Source organism: Mustela nigripes, chromosome 17 (genome assembly GCF_022355385.1).
Source record: "Mustela nigripes isolate SB6536 chromosome 17, MUSNIG.SB6536, whole genome shotgun sequence".
Lineage (NCBI taxonomy): Eukaryota > Metazoa > Chordata > Mammalia > Carnivora > Mustelidae > Mustela > Mustela nigripes.
In genome coordinates, this window is record NC_081573.1 from 39,762,483 (window position 1) to 39,788,834 (window position 26,352).

The 26,352-nt window shown below is 46.7% G+C and overlaps 1 protein-coding gene across 1 annotated transcript in view; it reads right to left on the bottom strand.

Moving 5' to 3' along the window:
- Positions 1-19,423, bottom strand: part of CDH11 (cadherin 11) — a 149,572-nt gene extending 130,149 nt beyond the window's left edge. The window contains exon 1 of the mRNA XM_059383692.1: positions 18,966-19,423. The gene's annotated coding sequence lies outside the window, so the exon portion shown is untranslated. The remainder of the gene's footprint in view (positions 1-18,965) is intronic.
- Between the last annotated feature and the right edge of the window lie 6,929 nt (positions 19,424-26,352).

Sequence of the window (26,352 nt, forward strand, 5' to 3'; positions counted from 1 at the left end):
GTGATGCTGGTCAAGGTCCTTTCCCTCTTTGGGGCTCACTTTCAATTTTAGGGGATCCAACTCTCATCCAGCTCTCTCTCAGGATAGTTATTGGGATGTCCTGTCATCACTTACAAAACGTGTCAGCCAAAACGTTGTCCTGTTTTTTCCCTCTCTTATCTCTCCCTTCTTTGTCATTTCTGTTTCAGATTTTATTTATTTATTTGACACAGAGAGACACACACAGAGAGGGAACACAAGCAAGGGGAGCGGGAGAGGGAGAAGCAGACTTGCCCTGAGCAGGAAGCCCAATGTAGGCCTCTATCCCAGGACCCTTGGATCATGACCTGAACCAAGGACAGCCGCCTAACGCCTGAGCCACCCAGGTGCCCCCTTCCTTCCTTGTCATTTTTATTCCTCATTTATTTTTTTCTTTTTCCTTCTTCTTTCTTCCTTTCCTAGTCATCACGTTGTAGGCCCCAATAATGGTAAATATCTTCACAAGCATCATCCCCATTTGTACCAGCAGTTCTCAGCTGGGATGGCCAGAGAGAGTGACTGTCATCCTCAAATGCCAGTTACTTCCTAACACATCGCATTGTCATGTGTAAAAGACTTTTTACCTCATCAGTAAAAGATCACACTTACCACTACTGAAAAATAGTTTGTTCATTTGTTTGTATTTTATTCTCTACTCCCTCAAACTAAACTATAAGGTCTGTAAGAGTGGAAGCTGTCTACCGCGGCCACCCTTCTATTTCCAGCCTAATTAATTTATCAGTGTCCCATGCATATTTGCTTAGTGGATGGAGGGACAACACATTTTTAGTGTTATGTATTTTGCTTCAGGGCCATCTCTACTCACAGGTGTCCCACATCTGAAAGTCAGGTTGCCAGGTCTGAAGCTTATGTCCGTGCTAGCTCACTCGGACCTTTGAAAGTCATGATTACCTTTGATTGTTGATAAGAATGACCCTGTTCTGGTCATCCCCTTTCTGTGGGCCCTTTGATTAGGTCCAGCTTTGGGAGATTCAGAAGAGCTGCAATGAACCCAAGAAGGTGGGTCCTGCTGCTGTGGTTTAGAAGGTCCTGAGACCGGGGCACAGTGGTGCTCCACTGGGGGGCTCAGTCAGTGAGGTGTCCCACTCTTGGTTTTGGCTCAGCTCACGATCTTGGGGCCCTGGAATCGAGCCCTGCACTGGGCTCTGTGCTCAGCTCAGAGATGGCTGCAGAGTCTCTCTTTCTCCCTCTGCCCTTCCCTCTCCCCGCTCTCCGAAATAAATAAGTCTTTTAAAATATTGTTCGTTGTATAAATTGTCCTTAGAAAAATCACGACTTGCAGTATCTATACAGTATCTAACTAAGGGCAGGTGGCTACTGAGAACTTGAAATGTGCCTCACCCCAACTGAGATGTGTTACTCATACACACATACAAGATTTCAAAGACTTCGTATAAAAAAAGGATGAGAAATAGCACATTAATAATTTTATATTGATTGCATGTCATAATATTTTGGATATATTGGCTTAAATAAACCGCATCATTCACGTTGTCACCTATTTCCTTTTTACTTTTTTAACTGGACTATGAGAAAAGTTAAAATTACAGATACAGCTCACAGCTAAGGCTTGTGTCCCATGTCTCAAGGACATTTGCCTGAAGAGCTATCCTCCTGGAATTTCAATTATAAACATGTAAAAGCTTAAAAACAAAGGATTTGTTGAAGAAAATTGAGTTCTTAACATCTTCACAGTTACGCAAATATGATTCATCCTGGGAAAGAGACCACTATTTATGTCAATTTCTTTAAAAGGAAAGCATGAAATCTTCACAAGTGATGGAAAACTAGTTTTCTTCAAATCTAGGGGAGGCCGGGGACACCTGAGTGGCTCAGTCCATGGAGCGTCTGACTCCTGATTTTGGCTCAGGTCATGGTCTCTAGGTTGTGGGATTGAGCCCGCCTCAGGCTCTGAGATCAGCTTGTCCTTCTCCCTCTACTCCTCTCCTTCCCCCTGCTCATACATTCTCTCTCTTTCTAAAATAAATAAATTAAAAAAAAAAAAAAAAGACAGGGAGAGGTTTTGGTGTGGAAGAGAGAAACAATAGAGAAACAATAGCTTAGTAAACTTGAGTGGAAGGAACAGAGCAAAACAAAGGGTTCAGAGCCTTTGAACTTGGATACAAAGTCCACGCTGTCGCTCCTGGCTCTATAACCAGGGTAAGACGTGCAAACTCAGTGCACCTTCGCTTCCTCTCTGCAGAGCAGAAATAAAAATACACGTCTCACTCACAGGGTTGTCGCTGACATTTATCAAGTACTCACTGGGCTTTGCACGTGTCCTTGTCATGCCTGTGGTGCCGATAAGGAAACTGAAGCAAAAAGAACTCATAGAGACGCCTGGCCACACTGCTCCAAACTGGTGGCGGTGGAATCTGAAAGCTTTTAGTCTGAACCCCTTCAGCTCTTGAATTTTTAGTCACTCAGATCAGGTTTCACTGCTGTCATGAGATCTGAGTGAAACAGTGAATTTTATAAAGGGATTTTTAAAAAGATTTATTTATTTCTTTGAGAGAGAGAGCGAGCAAGTGAGCAAGTTGGGGGAGGGGCAGAGGAAGAGGGACAATCTCTAGCAGACGCCCCACTGAGCACGGAGCAGTCCTTGAGGCTCCATCCCAAGACCCTGAGATCCTGCCTGGAGCTGAAGTCAAGAGACAGCTGCTTACCTGACTGAGCCACCCAACCGCCCCTGAGACAGTGAATTTAAAGCACACGCCAAAGCCACAGGAAACATCCACGTCTATTGTTGAAAGGCACAACAGAGCGCTGACAGGATATAGTGTTCAAGGCATTCTGTGCCCCCTCAGCTCCAAAGAAAGACCCTAACAGGTGAAGAGGAACCTAAATGGACTCGGGAAACTTGGACATATTGGTAGAATCCTGGAGTCCGGGAGAATTGTTGAGTGTTCTGGGGAAATAGATTCAAAATTCCCCTACGAAATGTGAAGTCAAAAGGATTCTGGCCTCATAGATAACTAAAAGGCTTAAAATCAGTTCCTACAGGCTCCGTATATGGAATCCCTTCTATATTTTCTTCCCCGTGCTTCCTCACACTCAGTTGGATTTCTGGGCCCACCTATGTGGACCTAGCCTCAAGTCACATTATCTTTCATTTATGGTAAAGCATAAATTTCATAGAGATTGAACTATTTATATTTTTGGGGGGTGCCTGGGTGGCTCAGTGGGCTAAGTCTCTGCCTTCAGCTCAGGTCGTGATCTCAGGGTCCTGGGATCGAGCCCCGCATCGGGCTCTCTGCTCAGTAGGAGCCTGCTTCCTTCTCTCTCTCTGCCTGCCTCTCTGCCTACTTGTGATCTCTTGCTGTCAAATAAATAAATAAAATCTTTAAAAAAAAAAAAAGCATTTTTGGTCTGGTTTTGATTTTGTAAGGAGCCCCGCAGGGCACTGGGAATGAGACAGAGCCAAAAGCCACGTCATTGTGAAGATTCGGGAATATTCCTAACCAGCTGAGCCGTGTCGAGGAATGTTCCCTAGGAGTTTCCCAAGGGGAGTACCTGGGTCCAGCCAGCCAGATGACCTCCATCTACACATCCCCACAACACAAGGTCACGTCACAGAGTAATAGTCACATCTCAGTAACTCTCCAACCTGGCACCTCTGTAATAGGCTTGATTATTTTTGACAAACTCATTTCTTGTCCAATTTGACATGAAAATTAAAGTCGTATTAGCACAATGCACGCCACGTGAATGGCATCCTCAATGCTCTCCTGTAGCAAACCCAACAGAGCCTCAAAAAAAGACTCAACAATACAGGTAATGTTAGTTTCCAAAATAGCTCTGTTTTGCATCCAAATCAGCCTTTGGGGGGGTAAGGTAGGCCTGCTCCGTGGGCCAAACTGATACCATCAATGTACCTTGCTCAGAAGGAAACACTCTTCAGAGAAAATGTTAATCAAATCATTTCCCATGCAAATGTAAAAATAGGGGAAACAATACTGGAGATAGTATCAATATTTTCAACATTCAGCAAAGACAGGCAATCCTTGAAGAGTGATGCTATTTCCATGAATTTAATCAATTCACATTCTTATCCACAAAGCTTTTCTTACTTGCCTTTGTTTTTACAACCACTCATTTAAATGAGTCAGGGGACAGGTTTTGGAGGTTCTTGGCCAGAATGAAGAAAGAAGTCCTGAGTTCCCAACAGCCTATCAACAACTTGGTTTTCATTGTCCAAGTAAAAATCTGAACCCCAGGAGCTGGGTTAGGAAGAGAATAATACATGTATTCTCTCGGTCAAGCTGGGTAGAGAGAGATGTTTTTCATTGTTTGTTTGTTTTTTTAATTCTTTCTTTCTTTTTATTTATTTATTTATTTTTCCTTACTATTAAGACAGAACACAGTTGTTCTTCCAGATCTTCCTCCCCTATGGGGAGGCAATTTTCCATTATAACCTTTTTTTTTTTTTACCATAGAGAGAACTTGAGTCTGGACAAGGGAAGCTAGTTTCCATCTCTTGTCTCACAGTGATTTGGTTAAAAAAGAAGGAATGGGTAAAGGCTAGATCAAGAGGATACAGAAATGAAACTACTCCCAGCATATTAGAGAAGATAAAGAAATACCAAGCACAAAGTCCCCACAGCCTTAGTCTCTCTGAACCAGACTTTGCTATGTTGGTGTCTGCAATTTCATTTGTTCTTAAGTTCTAGCTTAGACTGACAAACTTTCAGCCTCTTATATTCTGGTGTAGGTAATTCTTTTATCTCTCAGAAGCCCGGGTCCTTATTCATATGCATCAGTACAGATACAATGTGACTCTCTTCTCTCACCTTTGCCATACATTTCACCAGGTCATGGAGTCACGTGACAGGAAGTGGCGAGTGCCCACTGATGGACGAAGACTGGCTTTATGGGCTTTCTCTCAACAGCCCCTAGAATCACCCCCCTGTAAATCCTGGGTGCAAAATAATTGTTTCAAAATGACACTACTGGGGCATCTTCATCTATGCCAGGACTGGAAAGGAACCAAAATTTCAAAAGAAAACATGGATTTTAGAAGTATAACTTGTTTTCTGTGTAACCCATCTTTTCAAGTATATAAGTTGTATGATGAGCCCATGACAGAAAACATAACACTCTGTGTCATCCTCAAATCAACCCCGGATCGGGAGAAAGCCAAGCACCTATTAGAAGAACCTATTAGAAGAACCACAGGAAAAGCTTTCTAGTTCTTTCAGTCAATTGAGTTCAAATCCTTTGCAACGATTTATCTGTGGGATCTCCTGTTTATGAGCTTGGGAAGATGGGAAGAGGTAAGCCCTGGAAGGTCAAGTGCAGGGCACTCTGTCTGCACGTCACCAAGTATCCATCCCCACTCCTCATCAATCATCAGCAGCAAGTCTCCTGAACCGCTCAAAGTCTCTTACCTCGGTGTCCCTACAACAGAGCCGTGGAGAACATGGAATATCTGTTCAAATCCCTGCTTGTCCACTTATAAACCACACAACACTGGGGAAAGTGGCTTAACTATCCTGAGTCTTGGTTTCTATGTTTTATAAATGAGCATAATTATAGCTTCCGCCTCCCTGAGGTTGTAGTGAGGACAGACTGAGGTAATTCATGGGGATCGCTGCGCAGGATGTGCATACAGTGTTGTGCTCAGTGCACAACAGCGATTGTGAGAATGCTGCCCCACCCTAGTCCCTAATCCCCGCTTCATCATCTCTGCTGTAACCCCCATCCTGCTGGCCTCCCTCTTTAGGGTCTCTGTTCCTTCTTTCAGTAATTCTCCATGCTGTTCCAGAAATCATTTAATAATGCATTCAACACATCACTCCCCTACTCCAAACCCTTCAGAGGCTCCCTAGGGGCTAGGGATTGAAGTCCAAAGCCCTGAATTCGGCATTCAGTGTACTCCACAGAGTCCTGAACTTACTACCCCGCAGGCAGACTCTGTCCGCTATCACTTGCTGGCATACTGTGCTTGGGCAAACCTGGTCTGTGCTCTCACCTCCTGTGTTTCTGTTCGCATGGCTTTCTCTAGAATGCTGAGATTTGACAGTCAAAAAGCACCTTGCCAAAGGATTTGTGGAAGATATGAGAGTCAGACCGTTTTAGAAAGGACCCCGAAGGCCACTTTACAGATGAGGAAACCGAGGTTAATTGGCTTGCCCAAGCTCCCGTAGCTATCCATCAGCAACGTCAGATGGCACTAAGCTCGTCGGCCTGGAGGGAGGGAATCACCTGGCAGCCTATTAGGGGAAATTCGTCAGCAATTGGCAGCAAACTTGCTGACAGGCGATCCTTCTCCGTTCGTGAGAAATAAAATGTTACACAGCCAATAAGAAAAGGACACGAGGCATGACTCTCTAAGTGAAAACTGGGGGCCTCTCTGGCTTGTAATGCAAGGCTCGACAGCAGCGGGGCTGGTGGGAGAGGGCAGCTGAAATAATTCCACGGGACCCATCCTTCACGTCAAAGACACAGCCTCTTTGGCTACATTAGTCTCCTGACTAATGCTTCCAAAGGCACTGCTGAGATTTGCTGAAGTTGAAGATTCTTTGCGATGTTTGCTAGAGCAGCAGCGATGAATAAAACACAAGAATCATCCATGCATTATTTCGAAGGCAAGTGTGCCCAGCTTTAACTGCTACATTGCAATTTTTACTCTAAGATAATAATACTAATAGTGACACTTCATTTATATACTGCTTCTTAGGTTCCCAAGAATAATAGAACAATGACAACTGTATCTTAACACCACAGCCGTGTCCATATATGAAGTCGGTAGGGGAGCAAGCCGGTTCAAGAACAGTCTCCCGTCACTGCTGGGGTGCTTTAGGTCAAAAGGTTGTGAATTGGAACTGTTTGCAGAAATAACCTCTGATTTTTCAGCTTGGGTTTGGATTTCAAATACAGTTTTGCTGCTATTGTCAATAAAATATTTTATAGTACCTTTAAATATGTGCTTAAATATTTAAAACCTTAAAATATGCATGCTTTTATAGAGAATAGAAAGTTGATACCTAGGGCGCCTGGGTGGCTCAGTGGTTTAAACCTCGGCCTTCAGCTCAGGTCATGATCTCAGGGTCCTGGGATCGAGCCCCACATTGGGCTCTCTGCTCAGCGGGGAGCCTGCTTCCCCCTCTCTCTCTGCCTGCCTCTCTGCCTACTTGTGATCTCTGTCTATCAAATAAATAAATAAAAATCTTTAAAAAAAAAAAAAAAAGAAAGAAAGTTGATACCTACTAACACAGGTGCCCACCCAGCTTCACCTGTTCGGTTAGGCATCTGTGGTTTGTGATCTGGATGGGTGTCCATGGTGACCCATCAGGGAGCATCCCATGGAAATTGAAATGCATGGCTCCAAGAGTCCCAGGCAGCTTGGTGATAACAGAGTCAGGTGTGGCCAGTGGTTCATCAGCCACAAAATCAAAGTCATTCTGTGTTCCACTACCTGGCCCATTAGACAGATCTGAAATTCTGAGCTTGCTCCGAAGGCTTCCCTCCCTGAAAGGTGATGCTGATTTCTTTCTCTTTTTTGTTTTTTAAAAAATGTATTTATTTGAGAGAGAGAGAGACAGACAAAGACAGAGCAGGAGCAGGGAGGAGAGGGAGAAATAGACTTCGGCTGAACAGAGAGCCTGGTAACTTTGGGGCTGGATCCCAGGATCCTGGGATCCTAAGCGGAGCCAAAGACAGACACTTAACTGACCGAGCCACCCAGACGGGGTGACGCTGATTTCTGACAAAGGTCGGTGAGGAAAGTTGTCCTGGGATGGTATGAGGCGAACTGCAGAGACAGCTTATATCTGTGTGTCCTTCCTGCCCCAAATCGCCCAGCTGTAAGCACTGACAACTGCCATGTGATCATTGTCTCCTTGGGTCAACACAGAGCCCATGCTGCCAGGACAGCGTGGGAGCTGTCCCCTCCAGAAGCTAGGATATGACTTAGGGAGACTAGCCCATTTTTATGGGGGGCATCTTTGACACTCCCGTGAATGCTTGGAGAGTTTCTATGTTTTCCTTCCTGCCTTCTCCAAGATGTTTGGCTCTGAATTTCGCATACACCTCACTACCTGGCTGTCACTGGGTTGGGGAACCAATTTGGATTCTTGTCCCTATATCTGGCTTTAGCTTCCTCTGGATAATATTCTTTGGGAATTTAGCATTGGTTCCGTGGCCAGCATCCACGGGCCACTTGCCCACACAACCTGCCCCGTCCCTTCCAACAGATCTTTGGCCGTCCACGTGACTAGCTATTGTGCTGTCTGCCACAGCTTCCCACAGAAATCCATCTACTAAGCTATATCAGTAGGCTTCAGCCTAGGTCCTGAAATTTTGCCTACTTCTTTCCCAAATTAAACTATTCAATGTTTAATAAAGGCTGCCTCTGTTCTACCCTCACACCCTAGCATCTAATTATCAACATTCCCTTCATTCAAAAGGAGCTCAAAAGCCAGATACCCCACTCAGTACTGCCGTGGGTAAGATTTCTCACAATAGTCTTGCAAAATGAGCAGGGAAACAAGCCTTTTGGGTTTCTTAGTTCAGTGCTTAGTTCTTAGTTCAGTTCTTTCAGTTCTCAGTTCAGAAACGGACTTAGGGTAGCACCATTCTTCCGGGAAGGCTAGAGAAGCAGGCTCGGAAAATGGAGAGGAATGCCAAGAGCCTGAGACAGCCAGATCACAGATAAGACACTCCCATGGAACAGGTGGGTGAGGACCCCAAAGTTGTCTCTGCTGGACACGGGCTGTTACAGCTTTGCTCTACCACCCCGGTGGCCCCAGAAATCAGAGACTGGTGCAACCACAGCCACAGCACTCAGAGTGAGTGCTTCATGGCCAGTGGTTTTGCGTCTGTATGCATTCATGTCTGCATATATATATATATATATATATATATATATATATATGATACTGAATCCAGATGTAAAACACACGGGGAAGTTAGTGCTGAATCTGTGTTCTAGTTTCCAGGAGGGCCAGGGAAGCCACTCTGGTCCTTCAGGCCTCTGGAGCGGAAGGAGGGTTCTTCTCTCTACGGAGAGTCTTACTGTGAGCTGTTCTCCAGACACAGGAGGGGGTCCCACTGCTCTGCAGCCAAGCAAACAAGCAAACCAGATGACAGATACGCATGCCCAGGAACGACTAACATGTAGAATAGTGTATTCTACGCTGTTGAATCACTGAAAAGGGAGTGTCTTATTTAAAAAGTTCCTGCCCCTGCTCCTTTACTGTTATTTTTACTGCGGCTGTTGTTTTGTTTTTACCAAGCGAGGTTGGTAACTAAGTAAAGCAACTCATAGAACTGAGACACCAGTGACAGCAATCACGTTCTGTGCACTGGTCTAAGCATGTGTATGTATTAATAGTGTTTGCTACCCGAGCCCCGGTATAAGGTAGCTATTACTAACCCAGCGTTTGGATGGGGAAGCGGAGGAATGGCTAAAATGATTTGCACAGCTAAGAAGGGACAAGGCCAGCGTTTGCAGCAGGGCAGTCTGACTCCGGATCCCGTGCTAACAACGGCGGAAGGTGCCTGTCATGTCTTAGGTGCACAGGGACAGGTGGGGAAATGTGACTTAACAGCAGCACATAAGGAAAAACAAATAAACAAACAAACTATGGAGCATAAGTCCTCTGGGTGATGTGACTGGCAATAAAAGCTAATGTGATGTAGCCTCGGGCTGCAATAAAAGAAGCGTGGGGAAAGAAGGGTATAGTCTAGTGTTTAGCTGCCTGGAATTTTGTCTTCAGTCCTTCCCTCCGCAGAGGGCTGAAGCAAACATGAATAAGGTGTTCACGCTGGAGATGTGAAAACTGGGGAGAAGACATCCTGGAAGACAGTAAATACTGGGTAACGAATGTGGGAGAACTCCATCCATTCTGCGTAGCATCAAAGGCTTGTATCAAAGAATGTGACCTCTGGAGAGACAGTTTGGCTCCATAGAAGGAAGTCTTTCTAATAGGAAAGTTCCCCATGCCTAGATGACTTGCACTAGGGGTAATGCACCCTGTATCACTAAGGATGCCCCACCATCATCAGTACATGGTAGCCACAAATGCCTTCCTTCCCCAGACCACCCTGGATCACCGCACTGCTTGGGACTCATTGGCCCTGTGGCCCCACTTATGTGTACTTCCTTTGCTGCACTAAATGTTTGCAGCCTTGAACATAGTATGTTTGGTACCACTGGTATAGCAGCTCCCGGAGGGAAGGCCTTAGGACTTGACTATTTCTATGTGCCCAGCCCAGAGCTTTTCATTAAAGTAGTTGAAAAAGAAATGGGTTTGGGATCAAGTTCAAGCCACACCCTGCCAGGGAGCCCTGTGAACGCTTGCCAGAGGTGACAAGATAAGATGCCACTCTCCTTTGTTATTGAGGTACACATAGGATGGAGATAGTAATGATAGGGACTACAAGGTAGGACAGGCCTGAAGGCCAAGGTCAAGTGCTACAGTTTTCAAAATATTATCTATCAAATGGCATTGGATTGGTTGACTATGACTTCCAAACAGAGATTCACGGAAAGTCCCATTTATAGCCGTCATAACTTAACTGCCTAATGACATAAGAGGTTATATCTTTCTGTGGATGGATGGATAGATAGATAGATAGATAGACAGATAGACAGGCAGATAGATAATGGACCTAGTGATAGGTTTAAATAAAAATCAGACCACCAGTAAAACTAGTCTAAAAAAAAATTGCATGTGGACACTGCTAAGAGACTGAGTTAAGAGCCAAGCTTGCCCAGTTCTTGCTTTATCTGCCCTAAATGAACATGTGATCTTCGGCAAATCGTGGCTCCTCTCTAGGTCCTTGGACCCTTATCTCTAACTGAAGGTTGGCCAGAATAGCTGATAAATCCAATGACATCACACATCTGATTCTTACTTGGTAAAGTAGAATGTCTACTCCTCACTCAGGAAGTAGTAGGTCCAAGTTCTCTGTCACCTATTTTAATGAAAGGCTCTGGGCCTATGTTTTTCAATTACTTTGCGGAACACTGGGAATTCAGGGATTTTTTCAGGTTTTTGTTTTGTTTTGTTTTTCTTTGTAAGAGCCTAGCAATAATCTTACCCGTTCAGAGAGTCACTATGGGTAAGTCTCATATTATATAGAATGTTCTTAGCCCAGTGTCTGAAACTAGCTAAATGTACAATAAATCCTAGATTTTAAATATTATCTGATACTGATTTTCAAATATTTGCAGGGCTGTCAGGAGGAGGAAATAGTGATGGAGAGCAGGGGCAAAGAGTAACTATTGGGAGAAAGTTACAAAAGAGGGGTATTTCACGTCCTCCTGTGATGGGGAGTTTTAATGAACAGAGTTAGTAGTCATGGCTAGCGTGATGGGTTCCCTAAGAGGTAGTTAGCAGGCTGTCATCAGGTCATCTACGAAGCTGCAGGATTAATGACAAATAGAAAACAGGCAGAAAGAATAGTTAGACCAGAAGATCCCAGAAGTTCCTTTTGTAGATAGGGGCACGGGGTCCGAGCAGTCAGCTCAGGTCTCGCTCCAGCTGTTTTTCTCTAGAAATCTAGGGGAGCCCCAGCTTGCACACACAGCAGAAAGCTTCTAGGCATGTGCATTCGGAACATACTGGGGAACCCAGCTTTCCTTCCTCAAGCCCCAGGAGCTTAAACAAGGGACCAGAACCCTCCCAAGAGTCAGTTTTCCCATGTGCACAACAGAGATGCTCATACCCTCCCCACAGGGTGAGTGCGTAGAATAAATGAGGTCTCAGGTACAGACCTGGCACATGGTAGGAAATCAACAAGTTGGCTCTTCTCCCTTCCGTTTTCAAGGCAAACACAGGGAGATGTTTCCTTTCCTTGCAAGGGATACCCAGGAGGGATTTGGGGCCTGGGGTAGAAACACATGACACAAGAAGGCTACAGATGGGACACAGCAGGACAACCCGGAAGGTCCAGGAGCCTTGGAAAGCCCAGGCTGATGGTGCCACTGAGTGTGAAAACAGTTGGAAAACCATTAAGGGCTGGGGCAGGGGGCAGGGGCAATGGATGAGGGTGTTCTGTCATTGTCAAGGCTGTACCAAATCACTGTGCTTTGGCCTGGACCTTAGGAAGACCACAGTCAGGCAACGGCTTCTCCGGCCGCAGTCTCTTCATCAGTCAGAATGGTCACTGCTCAACCCCCTTAAATTCCCAAACTACTTTAACCTGAAAAACAAACAGGAATATGCTTGAAATGGAGACGATTTATCATGGGGCTAATTATCATTTAAGCTAGTCTGGAATAGTAATGAGCCCCTTTTAAATGAAAGCAGACCCTGTGATGAATATCTCAACATCACACGCTTAGCAAACTTTCCCAGTAAGATATTACTTCAGGGCAACTTATCAGGCAACCCGTATGTAGAATGAACAGACAGAAAATGCAAAGGTAGGAGAAGGAGGCAGGCACTTTTCAAAAGCCATAATTATCTCTAAAATCTCAACTGCCTCTTGAATATTTTAAATGGAAGAGGGACGGATCACTTAAACTTATGAAATAATTCAAAAAGAGGGAGGCACTAATAAACAATTCATCCCTAATTGGGAGAGGCCTCCATGTAAAGGGAATCTTCAGTGTAGGATTTTGCGGTAGTAATTATAAGGAAGAACTGCTACCTGCCACCATTAGTCTCTAAAACCAAATCCCAGGTCTGAGAGGACGAAAGGACTGAGTGTTTGGTGAGGGCTTATCATGAACCAGGCACTGCACTCCATTCTTACTTTATCATCACAACAATTCTAGGACATGAGTATTATTACGGTTTCCATTGCAACAGATGAGGCGTCTGAGTCTTAGAAATGTGATGTTCCTTAATCTCGGTCCCATAGCCTCTAAGCCCTGGAGATGGAGCCAAGAAGGATCCAAGGACTGGGCACGGCTGGAATTAGGGTGAGTCAGGTGAGGCACGGTCCTTGGGCACGAAATGTAAGGGCTTGCCAAAAAACTCAGTAACTAACATGAATAATACTGTAATGCGGTATTTTAAAAACCATGTTGAATGGAGAAAGTCCGTGATGATGAACAAAATATCAAAATGCTAACCAAAGACAAGATCTTGTTCTGCTGTTGCACGCTCCTCACCCTCATGTCTTGCTGTCTGAGTCGTTGGGCCAAGCCTCAGGCTCGGGGATGATGGAAGTAGCCTGAGTGTTCAGGATGGAATTACAGGTAACACGTTCCCAGAGATTCATGCTGGGAATGGTTTGCACAGCACTATACGCCTACCCATGCTGGCATCCGTGCTGGTTCTTACACAGAATAAACACCACCGGTGGCAGGGACGCAACTCCAAATTCTCACTGTTTGCACTCACTGGTGGAGCCTAATGGTGGCGGAAAAGAGATCTCATGCATCTAAAACTAAAACCAGGGAGCAGCCTCCATCGCTCCCCCGTTGCTATGTTAGGTAATCATCATAGCGTGGAAGACACCACACCCAAAGCCAGTATCTTCCAGAAATTCCTGCAAATTCTTAATGAGTGAAATCATGCTAGTGCAGAGGACCACGTCATGTGGATTTCTGGCAAGGAAGGGGATTCGTGGAGGAAGTGAAGGAAGGTTTTTCTTCACCTGCAAAAACCAGAAAAGTTCAAGAAAAATTCACAGGGTACTGTGAGGAGTTCTCAGGGCCAGAAAGTAATAGAATTTAAGACCCGGGCCACGGTTCGCGGTGGCCTGTAAAGCTGTTTATGCCAGCTTTCTGGATTCAGGACCTCATATGGGTCTCCAGGAGTGGAGATAAAGGAATAGGGACAGCAGTCTCTGCCCCACCATCAGCAACAGCACCATTAGCCTCTCTCACACTCCCCCCCTGCCCCCCGCTTCCCTTACCTCTTTTCCTCCTCCCCCTCTCATCCTCCTATCTCACTTAATATCCTGGCATACCAGATTCTCTGCCTGAACCAAAACTTTCACCTGACAGACCACGAGAACGATGATTTATCTCAATAAGAATTCTGGACCTCTGCAACCGTCTGATGACTAATTAAACCAAATAACCATGAAATTTTGCCTCCAGTTCTAACAAACATGCATTATTCACAAGCACTTACAATTTAAAAGCACTTTCTTTTTTTTTCAGTTAAATAAACTGTCCGGTGGTGAGTGAGCATTGGTTTACAAAACACTTTGTCTTACTTTCCACTGAGTTACTTAATACTCCTTCCCATAATCCATTTGCATTGATTCCTTCTTCATCAATGGCCCCTTGCATTCCAACACACTTGGAGCTGCAAGGAACTGCACTGCTGACTCACCAGGGAGGCAATTGTATTCAGTTAAAAAAAATACAAATAAGAATCCACTTAAGACAGTACTTATTTTTTTAATAGAGCTTTCCTCTTAATTATAATATAGCGCTAGTGGTTTTTTTTTTTTTTTACATTATTCTTCTGAACTTTCATAATGACACTATCCAACAGTAACAAATATAAATTCGTGCAGCCTGAAATATGCAATTTAATCATAAGCAGTAATTTCCATATCACTGAGGGGAAAAAAAAAGTCAAATGATTAAACTCTAGTGCATGAGGACCAATCTTGAATTAAATTTTACTCTCTGCTAAATTTAGGGTTGTTTTTTTTTTTACAGCAATATCAAGAATGGTTTAAAGGTAAGAGTAAAACATTTATGGTTCTATTAAATCCCCATGCCCCAAAGTGTTTACCAAAGATCAAAACATTATTCTTTTTTTTTTTTTTTTCAAATTGGAAATGTCTTGCAGACTCTTCAAAACCTCTTGAAAGAACAGGCAATGCTACCACAGCAATCTCACTAATATTTCCCTTCTTTATTCATTCGCTTCCCCTCAGAGTCTCAAATGATGCTCTTTCTGGCAGGGAGAAAAAAAAAAAAAAAAAAAAAAAGGCCAGAAAATCCTCCAAGATCACAGCCTCAGTGAGAGCTGACCTAGTGTCTCATTCAGCCCAGACCTCCCCCCACCCCCTTTCCTCGTCATCTCTTGCTCAGAGAATCTCGAGTTAGGAGATTTTCCAACTTTCTGGTAAACTGCAAGGTGGGAAGGAGAGGCTGAAGGTAACAGATTCACCAACTAGAAAGATGTTAATCCTGACAAACTGCTCAGGCGGTAGCCTGAACCATAGCTAGATTGAATTCGGTCTCTCCTGAGAGGGCCAGACAAGGCTGGTGGTAACAAAACCGCTTTTCATGGTGCCCTCAAAAGCAGATGGGCCCCATGCAGAAAGTTGGAGAAGGGCGCCATTGCCCTCTAGTGGCCAGAAGTGCAATCTTCCGCGAAGGAGCCCATTTCCAGAGAGGCACAAGGCTCTCAATGTCAGGGTAAAATTATAGCAGAAAGATGTCTAATTATCCTCCTCGAGTGTTTTCTTTAGTTCTTCCTGCCCATAGAAGAGGCTGTGGATGGCTATCACAGTAATCCTGATGGACTCCTCATGGATTCTTAGTACTACTGGTGTGCCAGAATTTGTCCAACTTTCTCCAGCTTTACTTTTTTTTTTCCTTTTTAACATACCTGTTGACGTTTCTCCCCTAGCTCACACAGACCAAAGATCTTTACATGTTCTAGGAGGAATAACATTGGATTGGAAAGGTTGACAACCCAAATGCTTGGAAGATCTAGAATGGAGGCTCCTAACGAACTAGGTAACTTTTTTTCTGAAACAATGACTAATTTCATAAGAGGGAGGAAAAAAAAAATCCCAACCACATTTCAATCCCTTAAATCATTGGCTGGTGAATTTACACAGTGCTCAGATTTTCTAGGAAAAAGACTAAGGAATTCAGGCATTCGGCAAACTTAACAGTTTAAGAGAAAATGTTTGCTACCTACTTTCAAAGTCCATAGATCAGTGTTTTATCATTATTAATGATAAGGTACGTCTATGATCAAAGTGAAAAAAACCAATATTGAAAATAAATAAACAAAATGGTTATACTTCTTGAACATTTGCCTACATAAATGTATTGAAAATGGAGGAAAATTAAAATCAAACCTGCGGAATTCCTTTAGATGTTTCTAAAAATAGATCTGAATATCACAGATCAAAGTTTATGTGAACTGTCAACTTCATAAGTCACAGACATTGACAGGCAAGGTTCCGAGACACACTAAGCTCATGGGAGTGTAGTTCTGGCATTGTAAATCAAGCCTTGAGGTCAAAGTCATGGCGTTTCCCATATGAGGGTCCCCAAAACCAGAATCTTTACAAGGCAGCCATGTAATTCTATTCAAAGAGGAAGAAAAACCATGAATTATGAAGACAAGTCCATTAAAGGAGCATGAAATTGATCTGTATTCCCCCAAATCATGGCATGGGTCTCCAAACCTGCCCCCCCTCCTCTCACAAATAAACAAATATACACATCCACTGCCACCCCTGCAAAAATAGAACTGTGACTTTTTTTTTAAATTCTCAAATTAACAAGATTGCATCTTAATTGAAAATAGAATTTAGGTTTCTAGTAATTTTACTGTCTGGTGTTCTGATAAGAATGCTGAACATAATGGAAGTTCTGAAGTGTTATCAAGATGGTCCACTGCTTCAATTAGAACTATTTTAAAATCCTATTCTTTCTAGTAAGCAATAAGCCCAGTTTGAGTAAATCTACATGTTTGGGCCTCAACAGATGATCCAGTTTTAGCTCTATTCATTCTCCCTCCCTATCCCCTAACTCCAGGGGTGTGTGTGGGGGGGGGGGGGGAGGAATCCCTTTTTTTAAACAATGTAATAAAATGGCCAGCTTATGCAGACTCTGAAATTACAACAAAAATGATCGTAATAATTGTTACTAATCATAAAGCCTGGCTGCAACCCATTTTTAAGGCATTAATTTGCAATGTTTCAAAAGTAAGATCTAAAGATAATTCCCACTCAAGCCAATTTTCCTGGCCTGTAAGATGCCATTCCCTAGTCTGTACTTGAAATGTACTCACATTTCTTTGTACTAGGCAGGATTTCAGTTTTGCATGGAGGTTTGAATTCCAGGGCCCACTGGCCAACTCTAAAACTTGGAATCAGAGCTTAGGAGTAAGGAACTTTAGTGACCAGGAGCTTCAGGATCTGTCTGGTATGGACCACAAACAACTCTGTCCCTTTGTTTTGCAACTTTTATTCCTTCCTTCTGCTAGAAGGAGACCAGGCTCCCTGCAGCTAGGGTTGGGCTGCGACTACTTCTGTGTTCTGGTGTCTGCATCTCGGGTATATAAGAAAAATAATTCCGGGATTAATGAAATGAAGGTCAGCCCCTTCTCCTCTCCCATGGTGTTAGGATCCAGCACTCGGAGCCCAGCCTGGCAAATGCGCTGATGCGATGCTGGTTGATCCTCGCCCCTGAGACCACATCTACAGTCCCATTCCCCGGAAAGCCAGACACCCCGCAAAACCATCGATGTCTGCTGCAAGCCCAAGTGATAAAGAATTGATCCACCCTCTTGCCAGATTAATCATCGCGTCTTCCCTCTGATTAAAAGGAAAACTTACTCCCTGCTTCATATTAACCTGCTAAGAAAGATCCGAAGGGGAAGACAAGGCAGGCACGATTTCAGAACCACCCGAGCAAGATTTCAGAACCACCTGAACAAGATTTCTTTTGGGGGAAACACGAGGGAAGACTTTTGACAGATCTAGACCCCAACAGCAGGGTTTCAGGAACAACCCTCCACCCCCATCCCTTAGGGACAATCCGTCCTCATGCAGGGATGGCATTATTAAATAATTAAAAGATGCAATTTCTTAATAGCAGCGCGATGGCCCATGAAATTCCTGCTGCATTATCAGCAAAAGCAACAGGGCTTTTTCGAGCATCTAGAAAACCTCTCACCCGGGAAAGGGAGGCGTGTTGTGCACCCCCCACCCCCAACACACACACACACACACACCCTCCCGCCCAAGCGAAAGCTGGGCCTTGGCGAGAAAAGGATAAGGAAGCGTGACCGGGGGGCCCTCCCCGACCCCACTTTCTGCGGGGACTCCTTTCTTCACATAGCGAAGCGGGCCCTCCTTACAGCTCTGCCCGGCTCGAGCGGGGAAAGGGTGCTCTCCTCGCCGCCCTTCCCGTCCTGCCGGCTAGCGTTCCGGGCAAAGCTAAGGGAGGAGGGCCGTGCGTGCGGGGAGCGGGAGAGGCTTGGCGCGCTCCGGGAGGAGGCGCAGGCTTAGGGCACGGCTTGGTTCGCAAAGTTAACGTTGACCCTGGCAGGCTTCGCAAGCCCCAGGCAAGCCGAGTCCGAGTCTGAGCCGCGCGCGGACCTTCCGTTGGGCTGGCGGGAGGTAACAGGCGGTCCCCGGAGCTCCCGAGCAGACTCCGGCCGGAGAGCCGGAGCGCGCACCGCAGTCGGCCGCCCCTCAGCCGCAGTCAGCGGACCCAAAGATCGCCTATTAAAGTGCGGGGCCACAGCCGATCCGAGCCGGGTGCTTCCCGTTTTCCCCCGGCGGTCGCGCAAGGAGGGCTGAGCCCGGGGAGCGCTCGGCGGGGACCGGGAGAAGGGGTAGGAACCCTGCAGAGCTCGGTCACGTCGCCGCTTTCGGAAAGAGGTGCAGCGCGGGCCGGCGGGCCGGCTCCGCGCGGGGGGCGACTTTCCCCAGAGACCCGACCGCGGGCAGCCGGCGCGCCGGGAGCGCAGCTCTGCAGCCTCTGCCCCAGCCCCGCGCAAAGCCCCTCTCCCGCGGCCTCCGCGCAGACCCCAGAGGAGGCCGAAGCGGGGGAGAGGTTGGAGCGCACATCTGGCGCCTCTGCTCTCCGCGCCGCCCGCGCCCACAGCTGGCTGGCTCCCTTCTCCTTTTTTGATTTTTAAACAAATCTTCTTACCTCCGCCCCCCTCCCGTTTCTGCGTTGCATTAGTGAAATCTTCTCCAGTCAGACCTCCTTCCCCCCACCCCCAGACATGCTCATCCAGAGACCCCCCCCCCCCCCCCAAAAAAAAGCCCCATTCAGTCGAAAGGAAGGGACTGGCGGCAAGCCTCACCTGGGCCCTGGAAGGTGGGCGCCAGCTCCGGGCCGTCGGTCCCTGGCACAAAACGAGCGCAGCGGTATCAGCCCCGGCCCCAGTCCGGGTCCCATTCACAAGTCGGCGGCGGCTGCGAGCGGCCCCCGCGGCATCTGCTCGCGACGCTCCCCTCGGCTGGCGGCGGCCGCGGAATGAGCCGCCGAGCGCGCTAGTGGCAGGAATGAGAAACCGGGGGGAGGTGGCGGGCGGGGTGGGGGGGGCCGGAGGAGGAGGGAGGCCGCTGCTGGGAGGGAAGGAAAGGGCGGGGGGCGGAGAGGAGCCGAGGCCGCGAGACGCGGCAAGCTGGGCCTGGAGGAGGCTGCGGGGGCCGACCCCGTCCGCGCCCCTCCCCCCGGGGGCCCCACGGATGCCGACCCCTGGATTCGCGGCCGGGCCCGGGTCGCTGCACTCTGGCTCCCTTGGGGCTCAGAGAGTCTGGAGCGACTGAAGTTAGGCTCCAGGGACGCACAGCCAATCAGGGAGGGCGGCGGAGGAAAACCGGGGAGGGGTTGGGAGCCCCTTTTTCCTCCTTCGCCCAAATCCGCTCCAGCTGGCCAGGCTGGGCCCTTGCCCGGGAGGCCTGGATGGTGGGTTGGAAGAAAGCATCGCCCAAGCGGGGGAGGCAATCGGGAATTGTCTTTCCTCACTCTAGCACCCCACCTTCCGAAAATCCCTCCACGTCGGCGGCTTTTGCCCTGTGTCTCCCCCATTTCTCGCAAACTCTGCTCGGGGCACGGGTAGGGAAACCTGGGGAGGGAGACTTCGGACTTGGGAAGAGCCACGTCTCTCTCTTCTCTCGTTCCCCCCACCCCCGCCTTGTGAGGAGTGGGGCGCAGGGAACGTTTCGCCAGAGCCGGTCTCGCTCCCGCCACCCACCCCCCAGGGTGCCGGGGCCCCCGCCTCAGGCAGGTACCAGCGGCCCCCGCAGGCAGCGTCACTTGTTGCCTCAGGGCCCCCTCATCGCACACCCGCCGCGACTCTGCGGGAAGTGCGGCTCTGGGGGCGAGAGGGCCTGAGGGTGCTGGGCCTGCATCCTCCCCCAGTCCTCTCTTTTATCCCTCGAGGAGGACCCGTTAGAGGGAGAGAGCGCCGGGCCTCTTCCTGCCCTCGCGGAGTCGCCGCAAGAAAAGGCAGCCGGGGTCAAGGCCTCGGAATCACGCCGGGGACTGGGCGGGACGCTCGTGGTACCCGAAGCGGCGGGGGCACCCACACACTCCGCGGGCCTGGTGGTGGAGGGAGGCGCCTGTGACCCGGTGGGATCCCTGGCTGGAACAAGTTTCCAGGGTAGGGAGGTGGTGGAAAAAGAAAAGGCGGAAAGACAATGAAGACGCCAAGGGAAAACGGGGGAAAGGAATTTCCAGGAGGGACGGGGATCAGGATGGGGAACTGATGGAGAGGTGACGGGCCGGCGTAGGGCAGGGTAAGCAGGGCGCGGAGGGAGAGCGCGGCGACGGGCGTGAAGCCGAGGAGTTAACGGAAAACGGGGATGAGTAAGAAAGACTCGGACGGTCCACGAAAGGGAAAGGCAGCGGAACGCCGGGCGAGGCGGAGGAGCGACCTAAGCCCGCCCAGCGTCGGAACGGGCAGTCTAAAGGCCGCGGCCACACCGCGGGCTGCGAGCGCCCGAGGCTGGGTGGGTTTGCTCCGCGCCCCGCAGCGTGCGCGGGGGCGGTGGGCGGGGCGGGCTCTCGGGGCACGCCGCCCCTCCCCCTCGGCGCGCCCGCCGTCTTGGCGGCGTCCGGGATCCCCCGGCCCCGGCAGCGCGCGTCCGGCGTCCGTCGTGCGGCCGTGGCCTTTAGTTTGCGCGTTCCTCCGCTGGGGAAGGGGGTCCTAGCTTTGCACTGCCTGGTGCCTTTGCTCCTCTGCTCCCCTCAACCCTCAGACCTCAGAGGCCTCAAGGTGACAGGCCTCTGGACACTGGACACCGCGCTCCGCCGCCGCCCTCACACCAGGTGCGAGCGACTGGCAAGGCCAAGGAGGCCCAGCGCTTCCGCGGAGCGCGCGGGTGAGTCGCACGTGGTACCAGCCTCGGCCACCTCCTCAGGCTGGACCCTGACCTGAGTCCTTCTGCTCTCTAGCTTCCTCTCAGCGCCTTTGGTGATGTCTTTTCATCTGCCATTCCCGGGTGCCCTAAGCCCTAAAACTTTTCAGTGAGTCCTAGGCCGTCGCCGCGGGTCCCCTCGCTCTGGCGGGGCATAGCGACAGTGATGGGGTCCTCACACCGCGCCCCCTCGCTGATGAATGAAGTTACACCTACACCGGAGAGAAGTTGTACTCTCCTTCAGAGCTGCCTGGATTTTGCGTTTGTTCCATTACTATTGTCAGGATTTTCTCATCATTTCCGCTTGGGCATAAAAGGGACCGCGAAACCATCATCAGTCTAATTACACGTACACAGAGATGACCAGCATCTGTGATGGAGAGGGCATCTGTTGATCCATGAGGAAAAACAAACAAACAAACCACCCTCAGTTAATTCCGTTTTAGAGGCATGTTCAACAGGAGGAGCCTGGGCACATGAGATTTGGTATTAGATGGAAATTTGCCCTTCATTTTCTGTTCGTTTGTTTTTGTTTGTTTGTTATTTGTTTTGGGGAGGACTTGTTTTAGGCCATCCCAATCATGAAAGATAATATCAGCTGATTTTAAAGGTAAGGTAAGAATTTGGTGGATTTCTACTGACATAGCTTATCTGAATCAGATGAAACCTAGTATCTAGCAGTGGTCAGTAGCCCTATGCAATATTGTGCCCCAGCAATTCTGGGCCTGTAATTCTACTCAAGAGAGTGGAAAACATCCACACAAAGCTATGTATCTGAAGTTCATAGTAGCGTTATCCCTAATAGCCAAAATTTGGAAATAACCCCATATACTCATCAACTGCCAAATAAACAAATGTGGTATATCCACAAAATGGAATAGTATTCAGCATTAAAAAGAAGAGAAATACCGATGTGTGTTACATTATGAATGAATTTTAAAAACATGCTAAAAGCCAGATACAAAACCACATATTGTATGATGCCTTTATATAAATGTCCAGAAAAAGCATATTTATAGAGACAGAAAGCAGATCAGTGGTTGTCCTGGCTCAGCGTATGAATAGGAATTGACTACAGATGGGCATAAGGGAACTTTGTTTGGTGTTGAAAATGTTCTAAAATCAGATGGTGGTGGTGGTTGCACAAATTTACACATTTAACTAAAATCCAATGAATTGTTACTTTAAAAAAGGCCACCTTCCACCCTCCCCCCAAACCTTTTACACCTTTATTCCCTATGAGGCATCTGTGAGAGTCTGTGACCTGCATTTGAGCCCTAACTTGGGGCGGGGGGATTTTGCAAGGCAATTTTAGAGAAAAAAAATTTTTTTAAGAGTTTTAGTTCTTATAGAAAGATAACCATACGTCTATTCAGTAAGTTCTATTTTGGCGCCTGCTTTGGAGAGTCTTGTAAGTGTTAAAGCAAGTTAATTTCCCCCTTTCACTCTTCTAAGTGATTAATTCCTGGGAGCTAGAGTTAGGTATTCCAGTTTGTGACATTTTAAACACACCTACACATAGACACAGTACAAAGTGCACATTTCAGAGGGGATTTTTTTTTTTATGACTATGTTAGGATCTGCCTTAGAAATCCATATCAAGCACTTGGGTGGAGTATTGTGTGATTACAGTTTAGATTAAAAAAGGAAAAGAGAGAGAGAGAAGAAAGAACCCACTGACAGCTTAAATTAAAAGATTCAGTTCATCTGGGCAGCCAGAAGTTTGGGTGTTTATCTTAACTTGCCTCACCTTTCCTTCACCTTGTTCTTCAAGGGAGGAAGCCAGCGTTCATCACCTTGCTCTGGGGCCAGGTTTCAACAGCCCCTTAAGCTTCCTGCCTCTTCCAGTCCAGACATAGATGAGGCCCAAATGGCCCTTTGCCTGTCTTTGTCCTTGTCAGCATGAGGCTAATAATTTCCTGTTGGTTCCTTCATCAAAGGTACCAGGCTCTCCTCCCTTTGATGTGCCTCTCCTCAGACTCTGAAGATAGCCAGGCCCTGCTGAGTCAGTTCCTTGTTTCCACTTAGAAGCTCCAGGCTTCCCCAGGTCTTCTCAAAGCTTCCTGCTCCAGAGGCATCCCTTGGTATAAGGTGTAAAAAGTGAGGCAAGATCGAAGAGGGGAGGTGATTTTATCAGTGGGCTCCAATCATGCATTCTCTAGGCAAAGGGAAAACATTGAGAAAGATGGAGCAGGAGTGCCATTTGTGAACCAACATTTCAGATCAAGGTGGCCACAGCTGGGTCTGCAGAGCAAAGTAGAAAAACCACAGGCCTTCGATCTGTGTCTGATTCTTGGTTCTGCCTTTTATTAGCTGTATGATTTGACTTGACTTTATCTCCAAGAGATTCACTTTCCAATTCTATAAAATGGGGTTTATTATCTGTGCCTAGATTGTTGCAGGGATTAAATGTACCCACATATCTAAAGCCATCAAGACTGTGCTTAGAGCAGAGACTCAATAAATGAAAGGTGTTAATTACTGTTATTAATTAGGAGGTCTGGTTAGTATCATACCTTAAATGCCCTGAGCAAGAAAGGAGTCATATTACAATTATGAATTATAATAATCACGGATATTAATCTTATTTTAAATGGTGTTAGTAGTAGAACATCTGGCCAAGAGTTTTATGGCAGTACAAAGTTTACTGACACTGTAAGACCCATCTGAGGTCGTATTAGAATTAGATGTGCCTACCCTGGGGACAGGGGCCCTCTCCTGGATTTGCCACAAATTCTGTGAGTTACCCTGAGTAACTCACTGCCTTTCTCTGAGCCGAGCTGTAAAGGAGAGCTCACCCAAGATAAGTTCAGGGGAGGATCCTTCCAGAGCTGACATTCTGGCGTTTTTTAAGTCCTACACTTCATTATAGGGAGAGCATCTCATAGATGCAGTTCCCCTTTTCACCACTAGGAGTAGTCAACCAGTCATCTCAGGCTAAACCCTGACTCCAGGCAACCCCCTTCTCTGAAACAGACCCTTTTCAACTCTGACCAGTAACATTTCTTTGTTTTCCTCCCTCACTTAGACTCTAAGTTCCCCAAGGGCAGGGATTATATCCTTCTGATTTAGGCCTGTATCCTCAGCACCTGATATATTAAATATAGAAGTTCAGTAAATATGATAAATTGATAGTTTGTTAAAAACATATTTTGATTAAATTAAGATAGTATATCAAATGTCTCCATAATAATACTAGGTTATAGTATCCAGTGGCTTAAAATAACAATTATTTGTTCTCTTCTATGGGTTGGCTGGGGTTGCCTGGTCCAGACTTGGCTAAGCCAGGGTTACTGCTCAGCTCCCTGCATTTCTTATCCTCCTTTTGGGACTAGTTTGGGTATATTCTCATGGCAATGGCAGCTACACATGCTGTCATGCAGAAATATGGATGGCCCCTTGGGGCTTAAAACTGGAAACTGTCCCTTCTGCCTATGCTTTTATTGGCTAAAGCATACCGCATGGCCAGATCAAAAGAAAAGGGGTGGAAATATATAATCTGCTTTTTTAGTGAGAGGAACTTCAAAGTTCTATGGCAAGGGGTGTAGATACAGGGAAGGATGAAAGTTGGGGCCATTAACACAATCTCCCATAGGCACAAACAGCTTTCTAGCCTCCTTCCAGGCTGGGTCATCTTGGGTTATCAGGTCCCATGGGTTATATCCTATAATCAAGTGTACAATATTCTAGAACATTAGAAGAGACAGAAGACAGTTTCAGCCCCATACCAAACCTTGTAACAATGTCCTTCCTTTAACTTTGAGGTTCAAGTTGTAAAGGCAGAAAAAACCAGAAATAGTAGTGTAGTAATAATCACCCGCTTATAAATAAAACTAGAAATTATTAAAACATTCCATCAAAGTTATTATCCTTATTTTGCAGATGAAAGAATCGAGACAACAGGAAAATTATATGCACTGCCTAATATAATACGGCAGGTACATACTGGAGCTGGGATTCCAACCTCTGTGTGTTTGACTCACAAGTTATCCCAGTGGAGAAGCTCATGCAACAGATTCCAGTTCTGATATGAATGGGGAGTGTGTGGGGGAAAGGGAGAGCTTTTCTCTAAGCCCAGGGCAGAGGGCATCCATCCGATCCCTAGGCACATTGCCTGGACCACAATAGGTACGAAATACGTAGTTATGAAACAGTGAAAGGAAGGAAGGGAGAGAGGGAGGAAGGGTAATAGAGGCAGAGAAAGTAAGAGCAGAATTAGGAGGATACAGAAACAAAGATATACACGTGTTTAATTTATTTAGAGAACCTTCCCTTCCATGGTGGGCAGAAATCTGTGGATTTTGAGTCTTCAGTTCCTTTCCTCCTGGTACAGAAAACAGTTGCCTCATGCGTACCCCCATCTGTAGTCAAGAAGGCGCATCAGGTGCACTCAGGTGATTCCTGAGTACCTGGCTGATCCTTCTACCTTTCCCTGGATCACTCAAGCCACACTTTACCTTTTGCTATTGTTCAAACGCAAATATACTCCAGATTCAGGACCTTTACATTTGCTGTTCCTTCTTCTGCCTGAAGCACCCTGCCCTAAGTCTTTTTCCGGGCTTGCTCCCTCATTTTGCCTATTTAAGTAGGCTCTGTCCCTGGCTCTTCCATCAGCAGAAGCACCCACCCAACATTCCAGTCCCCAGCAGTCCATCCCTTTCTCTCCCCTGAGACTTCTTTGTTCTTCTTTTTTTTTTTTTTTTTTTAAGATTTTATTTATTTATTTGACAGACAGAGATCACAGGTAGGCACAGAGGCAGCCAGAGAGAGAGGAAGGGAAGCAGGCTCCCCGCTGAGCAGAGAGCCCGATGCAAAGCTCAATCCCAGGACCCTGGGACCATGACCTGAGCGGAAGGCAGAGGATTTAACTCACTGAGCCACCCAGGCGCCCTGACTACTTTGTTCTTATTTGTGACATATATATCTACTTGAGATTGTATTGTGTACTTTTATTTATGTTTATCATCACCTTGCCCCACTAGGGTACAAGATTCCGGAGGGCGAAGGATATCAACTCTCTTGTTCATTCCTGTATCTTCAGCATCTAATACAGTGCCAGGCATATGGTAAGCACTCAGTAAATATTTGTAGAATGAATACATGAATAGCAAATGCATGAAAAATGCTAACTGAATGAATGAGTCCCAAAACCAAGAGCAGATGGATCCTCTGCTTGAATCTAAACATGGTACAAGTGTCCCTTGTTTACAAAGTGAATTTAATGATGCCAGTTATTCACATTACAAAAAAATAATTCTTCACTTTAACGAAGGTTTCATTTGAATGCTAGTTAAAACAGCCACCTCCTTTAGTGCTTTTAAAAAT